The 22,552-nt window shown below is 46.1% G+C and overlaps 3 long non-coding RNA genes across 3 annotated transcripts; 1 reads left to right on the plus strand and 2 right to left on the minus strand.

Moving 5' to 3' along the window:
* Window positions 1-955: 955 nt before the first annotated feature.
* Window positions 956-3,917, minus strand: LOC310693733. The gene is made up of 2 exons (XR_014519371.1): window positions 3,026-3,917; window positions 956-1,212 (listed from the first exon to the last, which is right to left on the minus strand). It is a non-coding gene; the product is annotated as an uncharacterized lncRNA (long non-coding RNA).
* A 2,136-nt stretch (window positions 3,918-6,053) lies between these two features.
* LOC310711365 lies at window positions 6,054-6,651 on the minus strand. The gene is made up of 2 exons (XR_014528426.1): window positions 6,585-6,651; window positions 6,054-6,251 (listed from the first exon to the last, which is right to left on the minus strand). It is a non-coding gene; the product is annotated as an uncharacterized lncRNA (long non-coding RNA).
* A 298-nt stretch (window positions 6,652-6,949) lies between these two features.
* Window positions 6,950-12,820, plus strand: LOC310711370. The gene is made up of 2 exons (XR_014528427.1): window positions 6,950-7,072; window positions 11,675-12,820. It is a non-coding gene; the product is annotated as an uncharacterized lncRNA (long non-coding RNA).
* The last annotated feature ends 9,732 nt before the right edge of the window (window positions 12,821-22,552 follow it).

Genomic DNA, 22,552 nt, shown 5'->3' on the forward strand with positions numbered 1-22,552 from the left:
GAAGAATAGGACCCGCAACTTAAAGGATCCACAACTACTTGATCCACAAGTTAATAGATTGCAAACTGCACGTATAGGAGATTCAGGATTAACTTGCACAGCACTCAAAGGATAGATGTTTGAGAACTGTACTCTCTGTCCCAGCACTATTACTACAGCCTCAGTTTGTAAAAGAAGACATACAGGCACAGAAGGATAATTCTGACAAAGGCTCAAAGATTTTTAGCTGTGATTCCCACATTGCAGGACTTTGGATTAGATGACCCTTGGGGTCCCCCACAACCCTCCAATTCTATGATTTGCATAAAACCCGAGTCTGTAAAAGTGCAAAAATGACTGAGGCACATATGAGACTGCAAATTCCGATATGCTTTAGTCAGATGATGCAGCTGGGAAGAACAAAAGAGAACCGACTTGTGAGCCAATAGTGGATGAAACAACAGAGAATGCAGATGTATTTACAACAGCCTGGGGTGTCAAAACCGAACAAATGAAGCTGTTGCAGTGGAAAATGTCAATGAAACTTCAGAGGGTGTTTTGAGGTTGGGCACAGATATCTGTGATTACATCAAGAGGCGAAGTGATGAAAACCTATTAGTTATAGAAACTAATGTTTTCTATAAAGGGGTTATATAATGATAGTAGAAACTAAAATGCTCTGTAAGTGAGTAAATGGACAGAGAAACACCAGCAGAAAATTAACACATAGGACAGCAGCCATTCTGAGTGCTATTGTAATAAGAGTTGCATGACATTAACATTTGCTTGTTTCCCACTTCAGTCTGGCATCAAGGCTGCAGTAGTAAATATTATACCAGAGTTTTCCCCGTTGAGGCCCGTGAAAGCATGCAGCCAAGTCCTCCTTTGTTCCATTCCCACCAATCTGGCTTGTGCCATGCCTAGAATAAATGTAATACCTACCAACTGGAATAAGCCACTGGGAACTTGATTGGAATTTCCTGACAGCTGGAGATTTATTAGCTTAGGCCAAATCTTCTTGGCCCAGATTGCATCAGGCTGATCTCTCTGAAGGAGAAGAGGAGATGCCACTATACCCCAGATGTGGGCACAGATGTTCCATTTGCTACTTGGACGCCATCCTTGTTTTGGCCTCTGTCAGTTCCAGGAACGGACTGAATTTCTTGTCAAAGTACATCCCAATGTCAATGCTGAATTACTCCACGAATACTCAAAACACCTCCTTTGCAATGACTAAATAAATGAAGAAGGGGAAGATGAATGTGTTATATACACATCTGATATCAATCACCAGAACAACTCATCTTGTTTTATTTCTGGAACAAAGTAACAGGTGAGACAGTGGGTGGGGAGCATCTCCATTCTAAAGCAGATTCACACGATTTCTGCAGTGGATGAAGCCACTTGAAACAAATACATAGAGAAAAGCTGCTAGCGCAAAGTAGCTCCCCACACAGTTTGGACAGTTTTAATTACAGTTAACTCGCAACTTACACACATTTAACTTGTGCACACTCAGCTTTACACACTTGGCATATATATATATAGGCAGAAAGTGGGCAGGCATCTGGGAAAAAAATATTCTAGCAATCCCACCCACCGATGAATCAAATGTGTTTTAACTACACAGTATGTGGTTTTGGCTCTATGTGTTATCCTTGGAACGTAATTCCTGCATAAGTTGAGAGCCGCCTGTATATCCTTGCAAAGTTGGGGGTTTTTGTGTGTAGATGGTATCCAAACCAATGAGAAGCTGCTTCCCACAAACAGAAAATTTCAGGACACCTTTCATCTGCCCCAGCTGCAACAAAACATGTCTCTCCCATATCAGTCCCTACAGCCGCAGCAGGCGCTGTAACCTTCCAACAGTTTGACTTCACCCCCAGAGGCACACCCCTCCATTGTCTCCCAAGATACATGGATACCAACAGCAAGATGGTGGTCAAACCAATGAGTAACTGCTTCCTGCAATGTCATGAACTGGCATGACACAGAGGAAGGGGAGGAAGATCCCAGCGAGGGGTGCAGCTGCAATTGGTATATACCAGGACAAGCAGGCCTTTTTTCTAGCCAAACTCAGTTCTGGCACGTCTCAGGTGGGCGCAATTGCCATTATAAGAGAACAAGGGAGTCGTTCATGGTGAGTTCTGGCACCTTCTTTTCTAGAAAAATAACACTGGCAAGGAGGATGTGGTTACTCAGTTGGATTAGGCTCAGGCCAGCTGAGGATCACATGTTTCGTCAAGTGGAGAGGCACAGCTGCTCAGCTGGAGCAAACTCGGGTGCATCAATCAGGATTGGGAAGGATAAAAGGGAAGCAAGTCTGCTCAGCTTTCTCCGTTGATGGACCACGGCTTGACTGCTTTGGGAAATCTACTGGGTGGTGACTTTAGGATTGGCTCCAGGTATCCAGTCCTGGATCTTCTGCAGAGGTGGGAACCTGATCTTATGGATTGACCTTGGACCTTGCTCATTTTGTTGGACCTGGACCACTATTTGATCACTTGGACTGACTACTCTTTAGCATTGCCCTTGGGACTGTACGCACTCTCACAACACACAGAGAATGCCACATAATTCGGTTTCAAGCAACTTAGCAATACCACAGTGCAGACCTGTGCAGAGAGGGGGGAACTGGGTACACTTGTCCTGGGCCTGGGAGAGAGAGCTAAGCTGGCTGGGGTTCCCTGCCAGGGACCGGCTGCTTTTTTGTTAAAGTTTGTAACTTTATTCTAACCAGACTCCCACCCTGGGCCTCAGACAAGCTCTTGACAGGCCCACCACAGTGGCAGCAATTTATGTAGCTCCTTCCTTCTTTCTCCTCTTCCTTCTGGATCACAAAAGAAATTGGTGCAGCTCTCTTTTCTAAATGTTAAGGTGTTAATTCTGTTATGCCAGAATTAACTTCTCTGTGTCCTGCCTCTGAATTCCCTTGCAGCAGAATGTAGCAGAGACAGATGGTGTGTTTGGCAGCCAAGCACTTTGGGTATAAGGGGGGAATCAGGCCATCAACCCAAAATTGCACAGCTACATTACATCTTCTTACCATATTTCAGGTACAAGTAGCCAAGCTGTAGCAGCGCTAAAGAGCTGTCATGTGGTGGTGGTGACAGCCCCCCTTGTGATCAAAAGTTCATGGAAAGCAATGCAGACTGCACTGCCTCTTCATCATTTATTTAATAGCATATTGTGCAACAGCCTTCCTGTTTTATTCTTAACGAACCTTTGGTCTTCCTTCCTTCCTTTGGTATGTCACTTTCAGCTTCCAGATCTAACCTGCTGGCCTGGACAGTGGTTTTCTCAAATCTCATAGTGGCTCAGCACTCTTTCATGTATTGGGTTTTCCTTTGTCAGAGAAGCCTTTGGGAATATTTTTTCTCCAAAAAATAAACTGGTCTTTGAAGATGCTAGTTGCCATGGCAACCTGCTTCTTTAAAGAGGCACTTCTTTCCTTGCTTGATGTTGAGAGTTCTTGTTACCATAACAACCAGGCCCTTCTCAAACCTTGGCTTGGGTTCTGTGTTGGGTTGCAGCCCCCAAATCAAGGGCCCTGTGACTTTCTGAGAAGAGCATCAGAGGTCTGAGTAGTGGTGGTGGCATCTCAAAAAACAGATAGCTCCACAGCCTCCTCCCCCATGAACCTTAAGGCCGCTGTCTCCTGAAAAGAACATTTCTTGCTCTAATAACATTAGGATTTAATCTGACAGGACTATCATCTAGTTCAGGGCTCCTCTAGGTGACCTGTTTATTGAGCATTCATCCCGATCTGCTTGCACAAAGCTTATGTGGAGATTAGTTTATATCTGCTCTTTATTGAACATTCAATCTGATTTGTTTGTGGAGAGGTTGTGTGACAATGAACATTCATCCTGATTTGCTTGTACGGTGTCAACGCATGTGCCCATTAATCATTTGTTCATTCCACACTTTTCAGTGCATCTCCCGTCACTTTCCTAACTGCAAAAAGCCTGTTCCTTTTCTTTAAAGTGGATTTGTTGTCCTGGGATGACAGAGTAATTTAACCCACTTTAATTGTGCATACCTAAATTTCTGGTACGCACTTGAAGCTGTCCTGTAGCAGTCTGGAGGCACCCATAGATACCTATTCCTGTATATTCAAATTTTTCTCATGGGGTTAGCATGCTATTATCCTGAGCACTGTATGAAACTACGTCAGTTCTCAGTCACTGTAATTTAGCAAATGTCAAAGAATATTTATACACAAGTTTTTATACACAGCTTGGTTCCAGCAGGAGTAAAGTGGTGCTGAGATGTAGGTAGAGCACCTATGCTAATGGGAACAACCCACAGGCTATTCTCTAGGGTGTTCTTCAAAGGCCATTATGGTTGATAAAAGATTTTAATGTTAGATTCATAGAACTGTAGAGTTGGAAGGGACCCTGAGGGTCATCTATGTAAACATTTTTAACCAAAAGCAAACTACCCCCTCCATTCCTATCTCTCCCCACCTCTCATTCTATATAATATTACACTTCAACAAACTAAGTATTTTTCAGTACTGTACACATACAGCCTAATAAATGAGGCAGTTTCTTCAAGCTTAGACTTCAGCTGGGGGGAGGGGGGCCTTGTTGAGATTTCCATTCCACCTTAAGGAGCAGACGTGTGGAACTGTTGCATGTCACATGTCTGTTTACATTCTAGCACAGTTTGCTGGGAACTTCCGTTGTGTATATAGCTTTTTCTTTTCTGTTCTCTCTGAGAAGACGAAGAGAGAGAGACATGTTTCGTTGTCCTGATTTATGATTAATAAATCTGTAGTTGTAGTATGCTTCCATAAGCCTCACGCCTATTCTGTGTGTGCAGTTCTCTCTGCTGAGAGCGTGCCCTGGCTTTGAAGCCCAGGTCACTGATTTTCGTGGGAGCAGAGGCCGATGGGTCTATGAAGTGGGACGGCTGGAAGGAGATGGCTCAGCTGGAGCTAGCCAGCTGGCCTCATGGCCCTCTGCATGTCGACAGAGCTTGGGGGGGGGCAACGTGGCAGGGGACTGTGGACACTATGGCACCTGCAGGTGCCATGTTGGCAAAAGCACGTGTTGGCAATACAGGGGCAGAGGAAGGGGGTGCGCTGGGGACGCATCGCCCCGGGTGTCACCACTGGGGTGTGTGTGACAAAATGCCGGGCAGCACTCACCATGGGGCCTGTGGCGTACCTAAGCCATGTGTGTCTCCTGGGAGTGACGCAGTGGCTTGGGTGCCTGCAGGCTCCGCGCTGCCCCAAATGGTCCGCCTCCCCCTCACCTGAGTGGGAGGAGGTAGGCAGACGCCTCGGAGGCCCTGTGGAGCGTCCTGCCATGGCTGGCCTCGCTCCTCAGATGGCTGGCCCTGCCCCTGTGCGCAGGGCATGCATGCCGGCCCAGGCACCTGATCGGCTTGCTCTGCCACTGTGGCAATACTGAGCTAGTTTTTTTTCTGAGCATAGCACTGGCAGCTTTCATAAGCATATAACTGAGAAGACCATATCTGCAGTCTCATGCTTATTCACTTTGTTCGTTATAGAGAGCACCTGTTTCCTCCCCGTTAACATTTAGGGATCTTCTGCTGTCTGCTTCACCCCAGACAGGCCACATCAGCACACACCGTCCTCAGCAGCATTCAGAGAAACCTCTCTCAGCAGCCATTCATTCTCTCTCTCTCTCTCTCTCTCTCTCTCTCACACACACACACACACACACACACACACGAACAGAAAACAGTTAAAAACAACAGTTACTTGTATAACAGTCACAACAGAATGGAATGCCTATCTCATGTAACTCACAGCCAGCCAATCACATGAGATTGGCCACTGCGAAAGGAAAGACCCCTTGTTAAAAATACACAGCAATTCAACATAAGCAAACGTTCCCATTTCAGGAAATTAAACCACTATCTGATAACAGTCTGTAGCTAATGGAGCTTAGGAGGCATCAGCACAACCTTGTTCTGACAATTATGGGGCACATCAGCAACATTTTTTTTTGTTATTAAAAATGTTTTCATGTGTATTGATATGAGGGTCACACCATAAACTCAGGTATTTTACCTGCCATTGAAGAAGAAGATAGACCGGATACTAAAGACAGGTGTATTCAGAAAAACATACATTTAGAAATACAAGCTGACTTGTACTTAAATTCTACAGTTCTCTTCATTGCTTTCACAGGGGGTGAAGGGTCTTGAAAAAGCCTCACCCACTTCAGACAGCCTTACAGTCCTCTTCACTGCTTGAATGTGTGATCTTTCAAAAACTCCACTTACTTCAGACATCCCTGGACGGAAAAAAACACAGAGACGATGAAGGAGATGGCTACCATCCAATAGCATCATCCAGGCAGCTTCACTGTCTTCTGCCTGGCAACTTCACTCACTAACTTCAGCTTGCCAGCTTCCACGGGTTTCATCTGTTCATGAGTATCCACTAGTTGTCTTTCACACCTCACATTCATGCACATGCACACATCATTCAGCGTGAGCACATCACAACCTCTCATTCCCACGCAAAAGCATATTCCAGCTGACCTCTGTGAAGGATGCCAATGGACTTATCTTTCACTTGCCATCCATTTGCATTCATACCCTGGCTCCAACCCACAAATATCCACCGGTTTCTGTTGAGCAGCTTCTGAAGGTGAATCCCAACCAGCTTACATCCACAAATATCAGCCTGCTTTTAGCCTTCTGGTATCCACTGGCTTCTGGAAGCGAATTCCACCAGTTTCCACCTACCAACATCTGCCACCTTTTGCCAGGTCCATGACTAGACATTAGCCACTTTCCAACCAAGCTGTGATCCCTGTCAGCAAGTAAAGTTGCCTTATTATTGCTCCAAAGCACCCCACAGCCAGATGATCGGCTCTGTCTGTCTGCCAATTCACCGCCTCCAAGTAGAAGTAGACAGGGCAATGCAGAATGTCACAGGTGTTGCTCACTGTGTTTTGTTGGGGAAGATGAAAAGGCACCCCTTTATATCCACCCAGCTGCCATGCACTTTTGTGATGGCACAGGTAGACTGTAGGCAATGGCAATAGCTGAAGAAGCATCACAATCTTGTCAGACCTCACAGTTGTGGTTGCCCCTCAGCAGTGAGTAAGTGAGTGAGTTATTTATTTATTTATTGAATTTATATACCGCCATATACCTTTGGGTCCTTGTTTATTATTAGAAATATTTATAGACCACCTAAATAAGAAATATGGATTTCATAATTAGAACATGTGTGTAATACAAATGTATAAAAGCTATAATTACCCATTTTCGGAGTACAGCTGGTGAGTCTGGTGGGTCCCACTTGACTTGTGGGCTGTGGGTTTCCCACCCCTGTCATAAAAACCCAAGTGCTATATCCAACATTAGTTGAATTCAGAGTAGACCTATTGCGTCAATAGTCTTAGTAACTTAAATTTATTTTGATAGGTTTACTCAGAGTGTGAAATATTTGGATATCACTCCAATTATTAAAAGCACCAGCGGACAAAGATGTTAAAAGAAAAGATGACTAAAATACCAGTTTCACATTTAAAACCCCCTGAAAAGTCTGAGAGCATTTCCTATTCAGGTGTATATAAGTATGATCAATATCAGTAAATTAACTACTATTCCCCTTTACGCATGATGTACGATTATTTCTGGTGTCAGTATTCCCCCCTCCCCATCCTCCATTGGCAGGTGAGAGGTGTTCATAGAAATCAATGGATAAATCTGGGATTTTAGTGCGCCTATAATTGGATGGCACCTAAAACAAAAGGTGGTAGCAAAGACAGAACCTTCTTGTGCTCTCTAAATTGGGCCTTATTACATTAAAAAAAAGGTTTGTTTATATTTACCATACTTCTCCATTAAAACATGCTCAAAGCATGGTTAGAAAGTCCTCAGGTACAGTGGCAGAGGATGGGACCTGCTTTCCCCATTTTGGTTTTACCAATTTCCTCCCTTCCAAAAGCTTTCTTAAAAAAAAAAAACCTGCCATGAAAAAAATGAAGTTTTAAAGCCTTTTCCAGGAAAGTGAAGAGAGAAAAGAAGGGATTATTGGAGGCAAGCTGAGGGGAGTACACCCATCACTGAGAAATCCATGTAAGAGCTGGTGATAAGTATTATATATGAAACTGTGTACTTTCACTGAGAGCCCAGAGATTTCATGCCCCCTTGCAGCTTATGCCCAAGCTCACCTCTTTGTCCCCATGCCCCATAATAGTAACAGTAGGCATTTTTCTGCAACACTTATTGTAAATGCCTCAATTAAGCAATTTCTCTACAGTTCATTGAACAGCTTCTGGGAAGAGCTCAAAGGAGTCTCTGTATGCAACGTCTCCTTCGTCTCTTTGGTCTCCTCCAGCCAGCTGTGATCAGCCTTCCACAAGGCGCCACAGATGGCCAAAGCCTTGTGTCCTTTCAAAAGAAGTCCTGAGCTTGGAGTGTCTCAGGCAGGGAAAACAGGCCATAGCGGAGCACAAATACTATCTCCTCAGGACAGAAAGCTGTTTGATGCTTTCTGGTTGACTGCAAGCTGGGGATATGTGCCTTCTGGTCTCATAAAAGCCCCACTAATATTGTCAGCATTGCCAGATCGTCACTTTGCAGTCTTTGGCCTGGTTGATAAATAATTCTAAACCGTGCTTTATGAAACCATGGCTTAGTGTTATGTCCGGACCTAATCTGTATTTTGTGGTTACATTTTTGGGGGTAATTGTATGTTTTAAAAACTACTTTTAATGGTTTTATTTGATCATCTGCGGAAGCGGACAAACGCCGGCTCCCTTGGCCTGTAAAGCGAGATGAGCGCCACAACCCCAGAGTCGTTCACGATTGGACTTAACTGCCAGGGGTCCCTTTACCTTTAATACAGCTTGTGGTTAACTTGTATGTGAATCCTTAGGTTTCAACTGCAAAAACCTCCCTCCCACATTAATAATAATAATAATAATAATAATAATAATAATAATAATAATAATAATAATTTTATTATTTATACCCCACCCACTCTACGTGGCTTCCAGTGCATATAAAAACATAATAACATGTTAGACATTAAGAACTACCTGATACAGAGCTGCCGTTTTTCTCTGAGAGAAGCCCCACAATACACTTCACCTCAGGAAAGTGCCTGGGAGCAGCACTTCATTTATTTAAAATATTTATTGCCCGCTCTTTTTCCCCAAGAACAGACCCAGAGAGGGTTATATCAAAAGTTAAAATGCAGCATATATTTCTGCCTTCTGTTTTATTATATATCACATCATTCTCCATAAAAATGAAAGCAACAACCACAGTCGGGCATTAATATCCAGCAAATTCAGGAAGGAAACGGTGCCTCTTCAGCTGATGCCTAAAGCACATATGGGTCGGTGCCAGCTGTATAACTACTGCAACCTGGTTTAACCCCTTAATCTATTTTAAGGGATGAAGGATTCCTGTTTCTTCTGCTCTTTATTTCCCCACCACTCCCCACAGTAATCTTTATGGTCATCTGCCCTCCTTGCTTCCACCACCAGCAGTTGCCAGTGGATGGAAGAAGCCCATAATCCCATTGGAGAAACTGAGGAGGAAAATGGGAAGGAAGCCCCTTGCCCCCAGAATGAGGAGCTGCTGCTGCTGTGGTAAAGGTCGGGGCACTTATAGACTGACCTCCTGCATTTCTTGTTTTGGACAAAGTGGGTCACAGATCTGCATAGCATTTGGACGTGCTAAGTTATATGTAGAGGTGAAAATTTGAGATCCCATTGCCCTGTGATGTAACATTTATATACCGTATTTTTCGCACCATAGGGCGCACCGGACCATAGGGCGCACCCAGTTTTTTTTGGGGGGGAAATAAAGGGGAAAAAATTATTTCCCCACCAGGCGCGGGGCTGGGGCGGGGGAAACTCAAGCTTCCCCCGACCCCAGCCCCCAAACAGGCAGCTCTCTGCAAGCCGCGGGAGCGCTCCCGCTGCTTGCGGAGAGGTCCGCGAAGCCTGGGCGCACTGATCTCAGCGCGCGCAGGCTTCAACATGCAGGCAAGTCTCCGCAAGCAGCGGGAGCACTCCCGCTGCTTGCGGAGAGGTGTGAGAAGCCTGGAGAGCGTGAGGGGTCGGTGCACACCGACCCCTCTCACTCTCCAGGGTTCAGTGAAAGCCTGCATTCGCACCATAGGACGCACACACATTTCCCCTTCATTTTTGGAGGGGAAAAAGTGCGTCCTATGGTGCGAAAAATACGGTATCTCTCATATTACGACAATGACCCAAGAATAGGAATATTCTGCCATTGCCCCTGCATCATGGAATGCCCTTCCTTTTGCCATACCCGAAGCATCATCCATCAGTTGATTCAGATGTCTTGTAAAGGAAGTTTCTTTTTTGCCCAGGCTTTCCCTGACCCAGAAGACTGGACCCTGTTATGACTGTATTCCTGTTTTTAATCGAATAGCGCTTTGCTGGTTTTTATGTTGTATTTTAACAATACTCTTTTATTGCTGGTTGTTTTTTTTAACAACCCTTCAGAGATTTTTTTCAAATATCAAGCAGTTTAGAAATGCTTTCAAACAAATAAACATTTAATTTAAATGGAACTCTTGGCCATAGTGGGAAGACCTGTGACCAGTTGACCTGGATGCCTGCTCAGTCTGTGGTCCAGGGGCTATTGGCTGATAAGCAGTCTCACCTTCCCTTCCTCTGGCTCTTTTTATTTAAACCAAACCTGGACCAGACAACCTTTCAAATAGAGGACTGCTCCCTGTAAAATAGGACACATAGCCAGCAGTTGTGGTGGGTGGTGGTGGGGTACTTGAACTCTTCTTTGCTCAGCAAACCCCTGCTGTCCGGACTGATGTGAAAACAGCAGGAAAGTGAAAGGGCCATGTAATCACTCCAGCCTTTCTGCATCTTCTCCCACTGATGGCAATTCTGGTACTTACTCCTGTGCTACCCGAGTCAGTGTTGCACTGAACAACCCAGAATTCTTGTGTATTTGCCTAAAGGGACCCCTGACCGTTAAGTCTTGTTGTGGACAACTCTAGGGTTGCGGCGCTCATCTCGCTTTATTGGCCGAAGGAGCTGGCGTTTGTCCGCAGACAGCTTCCGGGTCATGTGGCCAGCATGACTAAGCCACTTCTGGCGAACCAGAGCAGCGCACGGAAATGCCGTTTACCTTCCGGCCAGAGCAGTACCTATTTCTCTACTTGCACTTTGATGTGCTTTTGAACTGCTAGGTTGGCAGGAGCAGGGACCGAGCAATGGGAGCTCACCCTGTCGATTCGAACCATTGACTTTCTGATTGGCAAGCCCTAGGCTCTGTGGTTTAGACTACAGTACCCTCCACGTCCCTTGTAAAACAGAAATAGGGACTAATGGGAGTCAGACTTCTATGATGCCTAGAGGGCCACAAGTTCACCATCCCTGGTCTAAAAAGTTTTGTACTTTGCATGGAGGCGTTTAATTTTTGTACATGTGTGAGTATTTGCATGCATTTAGAAATGGAGCAGCAAACCCAGTTCATTTCTACCGATTTGGTTTTCGGCCAACATGCTGCTGCAGTCATAGCTCTGGGTTCCTCCCCAGCAGCTGGAGCAGCTCTGCTTGTGCTTTGAATTCTCCAGCATGGGGTGTACCGACTGGGGCAGTAAACCTGGGAACAGCAGCAGCAGCAGCAGAAGGAGGAGGAGGAAGCGGAGGAAAAAAACCAAACCAAAGGTTTACAGATTTCTTTTCTTCACCAGGTGGAGCTCTTGCACCTTTAAGAGCATCAGAGAGAAGAAAGATTATATTTCTGTTCTGTCCGCTTCTGCAAGTGCCTCTTCTCCATCCCACTGCAATGCTGCGATGGTCTGCTCAGCCACTACTATGATCTGCAGCTGGGGCTCCCGTACTTTGTGTGTGTGCAGCACAGGGATCGTGGTGGTGATTATGATCTCAGCTACAATTTCAGGTGGGCAGGGCGTCTACAGGATGAGACAACTAGAGTAATCTTTGAAGGTTATCAGATTGTTCTTCTCCAGGGAGAAATTTGGAAATCTGGCCAAATCACTCCTCCAGCCACTTTTGGCTTTGCTTCAGAATAGATGGTTGCCAAAATGCACAGTGATAAGAGAGAAACTTGAGATGCCCTTTGAGATCTCCTTAGCCAGAGCATTGAATGTCTCAGGCCCTGTCGAGTGCTGCTTACTCGCAAAATGCAAAATAACCACATTAAGTCGATCCGTTTACAGCATGACTGCTGCTGGATGGTTGGAAAGAGACAATTGAAGGGTGGCTGGTGTGTTAGTTTGTTCCTTACCGCCACTGTCATCTGCAGGCGATAGTAGCACACAGAAAACCCCAGCATCCCCCCAGCTGCAATATCTCTGTAGAGCTTTGTCTCTTCCTAGAATCCTGCTGGTCCTGCTTGGCTTTATTTCTGGAGCAGCAAGACAGTGGAAAATTGAATCTAAATCCCCATGGATTCGTTTCTCCCATACTAGCTGCCATGGAGCCAAGACTAACTGAGATCGCATCCTTGGCTGCAGCAGTTCCAATTAACACAGCCCTGCTTGCTTTAGCAATTACCTGCCGATGGCTCACAGCCCGCATCCAGATGGAGATCAGCTGGCAGAGTTTTAAACAGGCAGGCTGAGGAGTTTGACTAACAACCAATCCTCTGAGGCAACTGTCTGTGGCACAGTGTTGATCTGGAGAAAGCTCTTTTCCAGACTGCACATGCCTGAGGTAACCACACAGTACATACAGCCCCTCAAAATTATGGCAACATGCTCCACGTTTTTGCCTTTTAGAGAAGCAGATATTCTCCTGCATATACTGAAAGCTGCTTTGATATGGCCGAGGATTTCTGCAGAGGCTCAAATGACACATAAACTAAAGTACTCCAATTCTTTTCTGCATGTTTTTTTAAAAATAAAAATAATCACAAATAGGCTGAAACAGGCTGCCTCTGACCAGAAGAAGCAAATATAGGACATGTTCATTCTGATTTGTTAGCACAGAGATTGCTTAACCCATTCCCCTTCAGTCCTTTTCCAGGTCAAAAATCACCCTCCCCAAGCTGCTTTTTCACATGCAAGGGAAAAGGATATGGGATCCCCATTTCTTTGTCTCTGGAAGTGAAAAATAAGTTTAGGAGGGTGATTTTGAGCAGGGAAATGACAAGAGGGGGCAAAAAAAGCCATGTAGCATTCCCTCATGCATTTTTCTGTTCAGACAAGCCTGCCTGAGGCTGCTTTGGATTTAAACAAGTTTCCATTTAACATGTCAAAACTGGGGCCGTATGATCCGGACTGAGTAAAAGGGGCATACTATAAATGGCACTTAGTTGAATGCAGAATGTGCTCTGTTCTTAAAAAAAAAAATACTGCTGTAGACTTTGAGGTGACCAAAAGGTAGATTGGGATTTACCATAGATCTCTGGGTGATTTGAAGTAGAGCGGCAAAAAATTCAGAGTCCTAAATATTGAATGATGACAACAAATAAATGCCCCCCCCATTACACTTCTTGCATTAAGAAAGTGTTGTTTGTGTCTTTTCAAGCGGTGTCACCAGGAATGGATTTCTGTGAGCTCCATTCAGTTTGGGCACTTTCAGAATTGTTTACCGGTAATTCTAAGTTTCTGTCTCCTGCACCTAACTGTGGTTCCTGGCTCTCTGGATTCTATTAAGAAACAAAGTAGATCCCACAAGTCTGCCCTTGCCTTGTAAAGAGGTCACAGTCTAAATGAGAAGATCCAAGACGGTAGAGTGGCTTCTTAACAATATCTTCTCCAGATGTTTTCTCACTAAGATGCCCTTTTCCCACATAAGGCCTGGTATCATTTCTCACATATGAAGGTGGAGAAAGACAAAAGTGGGGAGAGATAGCATGGGGGTGTGAGAAGTTTTTAGTGGAAACTGTGCCCCACTGAAAGAGGAAAGGGCTAAGACGTTCCTTCTCCATGTTAGCGTAATGTGAACAATGAGTTAAATTGCACGGTGCTTGGTCTCATGTCTTGAGGAACACATCCCTCACATCTGGATGTTCTGAGATAAGGGTGCCAGGTACTTGGGTTACCATAGCAACACCAGCGAGCTTGAGCGTATGACTTGCTGAGTCATTCACCCTCTCATTGGTTCAGGAAATAGGCCTACATGTGGAGATGGGTATAATAGTCTTGTCAGTCCTGGTGTCCTCCTTCAGCAGCCAGCCCCTCCTTGCAGTCTTCTTCCACCACCAAAACCCTGGCCCTGAGCCTCCCTCCTCTGGGGTTTCCTTTGGGGGTTCCTCAGCTGGTGCCTCCCACCACTCCTCTCCATTCAGCCAGTCCCTGACAATTCTCTGGGGCATTTCCTTTCATTAGGTCCTCTCCTGTTGCATGTACTGTTTGCTGTCAGGCTCTGACTTTGAATCTGTGTAAGTTAGGGGAAGAGGCTGCGGGTTGTAAACATCAACATTAGCTAGCATTGTGATAGTCGGTCTTTCTGTACATATGTATCTTTACTTCAAAGACCAGAAGAACTGTATATAGTAAATCAGTGGTTCCCAACTGGTGCTCCGGTGGGGTCTGCAAATGGTACCATTTGCATAACAAAAACTACTGTGTGTGTGTGTGTGTGTGTGTGTGTGTGTGTATTCAAAAGTAGAGGGTCCATGGCTTGGCTTTTGGAAAACAGGTGGTCCACAGTACTTAGCTAATTAGGAACTACTGTTGTAGATAGTAGTGTTTAGCATTGTCTTGTGTCTGGAGACAATAAGCTCTTTGTTACTTTGAACTATGTGGGAGAGGAATTTCCCCCCTTAACTGGGAACTCTGGAAGAAGCTGTTTTGCTGGGAGCAGGAAATCTCTGAAGACTCAGCTGGGGCTCCACTTTGTCGATACATCACTCTGGTTTAGGTGCGATGAACTACCAACCAGCTTCCACAAGTCACCAACACTTCATTCCACCCAGATCTTGTGCTTTAGATTGTAGTCTCCATGGCTGCATTTTGTAAATGAAGAGCCAGGCACAAACAGCATATAACAGACAGCCTCCTGCAGTGCTTTTTTCCTGGGGGGATGCAGGGGGACGCATACCCCTCAACATTTTGTGAATCTTTGTACTTTTGTCAGTTTGCTGTATTTATTTTCCCTGATTTGAACTATAAAATGGTGATTTTCTCGAGTCAAAATCAGAGTACCCCTAAACATTTTTTTTTAAAAAAGCACTGGCCACGTGAAGTTGTCCCCTGTGGCTGTACCGTGCCTGACCCCCACAAAAATTGGCTGTGTCTGGAAGCAGGAGGCCTAGACCCAGAAATGGAGCAGGGGTTCTATATAGAAAAGGTGCTAAAACACATTTGTTCTGCAGTCATATCAATTTTCCAGCGACACATGCAGCATCTGCAAAGGGTGAGAACAATATTGATGTAAGTGCCTGGTTTGTGCATTGAATAGGTCATAGGCAGATGATAGCACTAATCAAATATTAGCGTAATTAAACAACAGATGATAAGTTCTCCTTGCTGCACTGGAAAATCACACCCCAGAAGGGAAAATAATCGCTTGGCAGGCCAACAATATTGGTTCTGAATGACCTACATGCCCTCTAGTGAAAGTCCTAGGCATTTCCAAGCATTAACACAGAACAAGAATATAATCCCTTAGAACATACTCCCTTAGGGGTAGGGCTAAATTTATGCCCTGCTAACCAGTGCTGGTTGCATGCAAAGGTGGAACTATATGCTGTGATATACTCCCCCCCAAAAAAGTCCCATGATACTTTTCCTTAAGGGGTCTCTTTCTTCAGGGAAAGCAGCTGCAGTTCCTGTTCAAAGCACTAGTGAGGGGAGGATGGGGGGCTGTTTAACCCTTTATTCCCCATGCATATGTCAAGACCTTCTCTTCCACAGCTGCTTTTTCTCTCCAAAGAAATACAAAGATAATGGGACTGGTATCAGGGGCGCCTGCAGGATATTTTTCTGGAGTAGGGACAGAGGAAGGTGAAGCTGCTAGCCTCTCCAGATGCATCCTTTATGGAGAAATAAGCACTCTTTCGTTCCATTCCGAAGCATGCTGCTTACATTTCCAGCAGCGACAAAGCCTTGTGGTGTATAACATCGCTTTAGACGGCTGCATCTGTCATCTCCTCAGGGAAGGAGCCTCACCTCGCAGTCTGCAGGGCAATCCTGGCAGAATTTTGTGTCTATGAAACTGCCGAGCACATGGCAAAACAAGAGACACCTTGTTTGCCTGTCTCTGCGATGGCAGAGTTGCAGAAGGAAGAGCAACGATCGGAAGCATCTGGGCCGATTTTTGTCAGCCCACCAGATGCCTTTGTGCCTGACTCACCAACTGTGCTAGTTTAGGGATTTCTTTCACGAATGAAAGATGTTGAAAGAATTCCAGGTGGTGCAGCAAAGCAAGGGGATCTGGGGTTCAGAAGGAGGTGCTTTTTCCACTGGCTCAGCCAGCTGTTTCTATTACTCAAACTTCCCGATGATTTTTGGAACCCATAAAGATCTCCTGATACTTGTAAGAGCTGTATTTCCATGCCCATGCTAAAAAGGACAGGGAGGCAAATCATTCTAGAAGCAGATGATATTTACAAGAAATGAAGCATGATAAATTGGAAAGAGGGAAGGAATTTCAGACTCGACAGGAATTTCACTGGAAATATCAAGGTATTGGTCCCATCAGTCTAACACAGTGTCCTTCAAGCAGTCACCAGTCCTGTCCCACCATTAGCATGCTTGGTTGCTCTTGATACCAAACCGTATAACTTTTTATCCGGAGATGGTTGGAGATTGAATCCTGTTGTCATCTTATAACCCAAGGATGTGTACCAGAAAAACTGGTGGGCAGCATTATTAAAGATATAATTACCAAGCATATAGAAGGACAAGTCTCGCTGAAGAAGAACAATCATGGCTTCTGCAAGGTAAGAGCAGTCCACCCCCTCATGTTCCACTGCGGAACCATCTACACTACGGAAGTAAAACTGAATTTACTACTGCTGCCCTGATGCTAAACACAGGGATGCAATTTCAGATTATTATACTTATTATAATTTATTTATTCATAATCTGTCTTTTCCCCTGACAGGACTCAAGGCGACTTACTGATAAAAATAAGAACTGCTAAAAACAGAGAAAATGACTAGGGGGAAAAAATTACCATCGATAGAATTAAAACGCTATACATATACAGTGGTACCTCGGGTTAAGTACTTAATACGTTCCGGAGGTCTGTTCTTAACCTGAAACTGTTCTTAACCTGAAGCACCACTTTAGCTAATGGGGCCTTCTGCTGCCGCCGCACGCCAAAGCCCAATTTCTGTTCTTATCCTGAAGCAAAGTTCTTAACCTGAAGCACTATTTCTGGGTTAGCAGAGTGTGTAACCTGAAGCGTATGTAACCTGAAGCGTATATAACCTGAGGTACCACTGTATAAAATCTATGAAATCTTACCAAATAATCACAATAAAAACAGCATGGCACCAGCCCTTTCATTAAAAACAGTCAGTTCTCAATAGCCTGTTGTAACAAAAAGTATTTGATTTCAGGCTGGTGAGTAAAAGAAAACATGTCACCTGATGTAATAGTATTGTCAGGTGATTGTGATTGACGGCTGGGCAATGGGGGTCAGGTGATCTGCTGGCTGCAGAATTCTCCACCCCTGGTCTAAGTCAATGGATGAGTGGGAGAACACTAAGCGGGGGCGGGGGGGAATAACCCTACTGCTTCACTAGAAAGAGCTACCAGCTATGGCAGCAGTGCTATGAAAAGTAGAGATCCTTACAAGCTTGGGAATGTCCCTTGGCCTGCTCCTTGGGCAGACTGCTGAGTAGGCAGGTTGTGTCTGACAAACTGGCGCTGGCACCAGATTGATATCCTCCTTGTTCTTGATAAGGATCTGAAGCCTCCTTTGGGTTTCACAAGCAATTCTTTTATCCTTCCTGATTGTGCCTTCCAAGCAGTGGAGAGTCCCTGGAGAAACATCAATCCTGGGACTGCAGGCTCTGTTGGCTGCTATTGACAGAGATGATGGAAAAGCTACAGGAGCAGCTGTCATTTCTTCCTGTTTGTGTTTTGTTCTTGGGCTATCAGCAGGACATTTTCCGCCAGACGCTCATCACTCTTCTGAAGTAGAGCTTGGTGCTGTCTTTCTGCCTGCTGAGAAGCAGGCTGGCCTAGAACTTACTTCTGCAGAACACTCCCACTACCTTATCTTGGATGCAGTTCTATCAGTTAGGATTTGCGGCCCAGAGTATCCTACCTTGGGTTGCCGGCCCTGCCATTGAACAGACTGAGGCAACCACCTCAGGCTTTCGGTGCCCTTTGACTGGACTTAACGTCCAGGGGTCCTTTACCTTTTGCCTTACCAGTCCCAGATTCTTCTGATTAGTTTCCTATCAATCTGCTTTTAAAAAATAAATGCTTCCCTGGCAGTCTCCCTCCATCTTGAACAGAAATTTGGCATGAAAGATCACTGAGCTGGGAGTTTACTTCTTTATTTAAAGCAGTTATTAACTTCATTGTGAATAGCAATCCCAGAGTGGGTTACATAAAAAATTAAAATACAGCAAATATATTAAGAAGAGAAGAGGAATAGATATATCACATCACTCCCAAACAACAAAAAGTTAAATAATGACACCAGACAGGAATCCTTATCCAACTAATGATTGAGCACGTAAGTGCATCTTCACCTCATAAGAATTAGTGCCAGCCATATGTTAGAAGACAGGGAATTCAATACTTGAGGTGCCATGGCTGAGAAACCCTTTGCACGTATCACGTAGTATATTTCAGATGGCCGCTGCACCACCAGAAGGGCCTTCTCAACATATTTTAAGGTGCAGGGAGGTCTGTATGGCAACAGGTGGTCCTTCAGGTAACCAGGCCCAGAGTTGTAGAGGGCTTTATGAGTCTGCATTTGTGAATCAGAAAATTCAGAACTGGGCTTGGAAGCCACTGCAATTTTTTCAAAACGGGTGTCAATGTGTTCCTGATAGGCTGCACCAATATGCAGCCTTGCTGCTGCAGTTGCACAAGTTGCAGCTTCCAAACCAGTTTCAAGGGCAGCCCCACACAAAGCTCATTACAGCTGGAGAAAAGGTACTTCAAGGAAGATGTACAAATCCAATTGCTTCCTCCCAACCCCACAGCAGCAGTCATTCTTTTGGGCTGTTTTTGTTGGAGTTGGAACTTAACTGGTTAAGTTGTTCCCATGGTGCCTCAGCATTCTGACGTCATTTTTCGAAGCTGGGAGGAGTTTGGGAGGAGTTAGCCAGTCCCACTCTGTGTTCCGTGGGGAAAAGACGCAGGTCTGGCATGGCTGCAAATAGTCCTGGAAATTCCTGAGAAATGTTGGAATAAAAGCTGTAAATAGACAAACTGGATTCTGTGTGTTTGTCTGGAAGCTGAAACAAGCTGGTGACAGTTCTACACCGCTGTGCGAAACTCTGCTGAACCGTGACGGAGAGGCGCAGCGGAAGCGTGCCGGGCAGCCATATATCGCTAATCGAGGTTCGTAAATCAATTAGCGGGGGGTCACGGCTAATAACCAAAAGTCACAGGTTATGGATGACCCTAAATCATCGCTTGTAAAACTGTCACGGAAGATACTGCCGGGAGCTTTGATCTGCGGTGTCAAGCAGGGGGCCGGCAGGAGGCGGAAGGACTTTTTGCCTGGTGTTAAGAAGCAAAGGAGCAGCTGCGGAGTTTGAAAGCAGCTGGCTGAAAAACGCAGAGGTTTGCTGTGGAGCCAGGAGCTGAGAACAGCAGGGAATCGTTTCTCCAGGGAGAGCCAGAGAAGCTGAAACTGTTTGTAAGTAAGCTTGGGGCCCCTTGGGAGAACGGAAGAGGATGGCAGGCTGCCAGGTCTTGGAGGACTGTGGGAGGCTCACTTTAAGAAGTTGGGCAACCTGGCTGCTGATCTGAAGTCTACTGTTCTGGGTGCCAGGAAGCCAGAGGCCGTTCAACGCTCCAGGGTGTTTGTGAGGCTGGAGGCGGAAAGCAAGGGCTGGGAGATGGCTGCTTCAGAACAGAAAGACAAGATGGCGCTGATCACCTACGTGAGAGCCGGTGCACAGCTGGGAAAGGCTGTGGGCCCCAGAGGGGGGGGCAAAGGGACTATTGGCACTTGGAAATGTACTGCTGTGTTTGCTGTGAAGCTTCAGCAGGAGGCCAGAGCCCTGGGGAAGGAATACAAAAGCCTAGAGATGGCTGGAGCCCCTGTTCCTGATGATTTAGCCTCAAGGAGTGCTAGTGAGCAAGTCGGGGGGGCGGAAAGTCCCAAAGGCAAGTTTGAAAAGTTTTCCACTGAACCTGCTGGAATGAAGCGGCAGTTCAAGGGGGGCGGATCTGGCAAGGAGTGCTTTTCCGGAAGAAGGAGGGCCAAGCCAGCTGGGAAGAGCCCCAGGCAGTGTTTTTCCACTGGAGTTCGTCTTTGCTACGTGTGTAAAGCTCCGGGACATCTGCGGCGAGATTGCCCCCACCGGAGCAGAGAGGCAAGACAGGATGTTGTCAAGGTCAAACTGCTGAATTCTCATGGGAACCAATCGGGTTTCCATGGCAGCCAGTCTGGGAAAACAACCAGGCATGGGACTGAGGCTGGTGGACGTACCAGGTGCCAGGAAGGGACTTATCAGATCACGGCTAGTCTGGCGTTGGCTGAAGACAGCCGTGGGACAAGGACAGAGGAGCTGAGTTTCGTTATTGACTCTGCTGCTAATTGCAATTTGATTCCAGAGACACCTGCTGTCGAAATGCGGAACTGCAGGGCTGTTTTAACTGGGATGACGGTTATGTTCACAGACAAAACACAAAAACCAGTCTGTGGTGTGGCTAACGTGTTTTTCTCTTTCAGAGGAGGGAGACAACTGGTCAACGTGCAGAGGGAGAACAATGTCTTTGTTCTGGAGTCAGCTCTGGAGGGTTATGGGAATGCTGGAAAAGCACAGGTGCAGTGTGCTAAGGTTCCCAGTCATGTGCAAAAGTTGCACAGGTGCACAAAAGGGTGTAAAATCACACAATGTGGGAGGTCCCAAGGGTGCAGGGCATGCAAAGGTGCAAAGGTGCTTGGTTTTCCCGGGTTTGGGAGGGTAGCCAAGGAGCCCTTTGAGCTTGTTCACACAGATCTGTCAGGACCCATGAGGTCTGAGAGTCTGGGTGGGACCAGGTATGTGCTGTCGCTGACAGGTGACCACAGCCAGGTTGGCTGGTGTTTCTCTCTCAAATCACAGGGGGAGGTGGCGCAACTGATCCAGGATTGGGTTGCGGAGGTGGAACTAAGGTTCTCCACCAGGGTGCAAGGGTTCAAGAGCGACCAAGGGTCACAGTTTACTAGGTCTGCTCTGGAGGAATTTTTCAAGGAAAAGGAAATACGTCACCAGGTGACGGGTGCAAAGGCTCCTCAAAGGGAGGAGAGGGAGGCAGAGACTGATCCCGGTGATGGGGACCAGGTCCAGAATCAGGGTTCAGATCCCGGTGATGGGGACCAGGTCCAGGGTCAGGGGTCAGGGCAGGTTTGGGCATCTCCAAGGGTTGTGAAAGGAATGTCCAGGGGTGAGGCTTCATCTCCGGTAAACGTGATGGAGAAAGCTCACGGACGGGTTGTCAAGTCAGAGGGGGAAAAGTCTGACGGAGAAGACACAACTGCTGGCCCTAATGGGTCAGTAGGGTATCAGGTCACAGGTGCGTGGAAAAGTGTCGCACAGTGTGATTCTGGGAATGTTGAAGGGGTTCAACAGGTGCCTGGGAAAGATGCTGGGAAGGGGCACAAGGCAAAGGGGAAGGTGTTGAACTCAGAGGGTCTTGTCAGAATGTGATGCAAGAGGGGGTGTTGGAGTTGGAACTTAACTGGTTAAGTTGTTCCCATGGTGCCTCAGCATTCTGACGTCATTTTTCGAAGCTGGGAGGAGTTTGGGAGGAGTTAGCCAGTCCCACTCTGTGTTCCGTGGGGAAAAGACGCAGGTCTGGCATGGCTGCAAATAGTCCTGGAAATTCCTGAGAAATGTTGGAATAAAAGCTGTAAATAGACAAACTGGATTCTGTGTGTTTGTCTGGAAGCTGAAACAAGCTGGTGACAGTTCTACACCGCTGTGCGAAACTCTGCTGAACCGTGACGGAGAGGAGCTGCGGAAGCGTGCCGGGCAGCCATATATCGCTAATCGAGGTTCGTAAATCAATTAGCGGGGGGTCACGGCTAATAACCAAAAGTCACAGTTTTGATCCTACTTCATACCCTGCAAGTATGCTGGGTAAAAACAGGACATCCCATTTCCTCGTGCAAGGCATGGCAGCCTCCGCACCAGTGTGCCTTTGGGGCTCTGTGATCTCGCACCGGTCATGAGACTCACGTGGGAGCATGGGTGGTGTTATGTACTGAAGTTCTCACCCTGGGCCAGCAGGGGGATACTGTAGATAGCTATGCAAATGAAGGATCGAAAGTGACGTTCAGTGATTGGATAGTTTTACAAAGTTGTTACAGTAACGTGGTACTGGAGCTCTGTATAAGCAGGTTGACTGAGCCCTTCAGTTCAGTTCTGTCCTGGCCTGTGAATAAACAGGAGCTGTTTGAAGAATCACTGTGTCGTCTGATATGTTCACCCACAACTTAACAGGCAGGAAGACTTTGTGTCCTGGTTTGGG

Source organism: Podarcis liolepis, assembly GCF_965112155.1.
Source record: "Podarcis liolepis genome assembly, chromosome: 1".
NCBI classification, from domain to species: domain Eukaryota; kingdom Metazoa; phylum Chordata; class Lepidosauria; order Squamata; family Lacertidae; genus Podarcis; species Podarcis liolepis.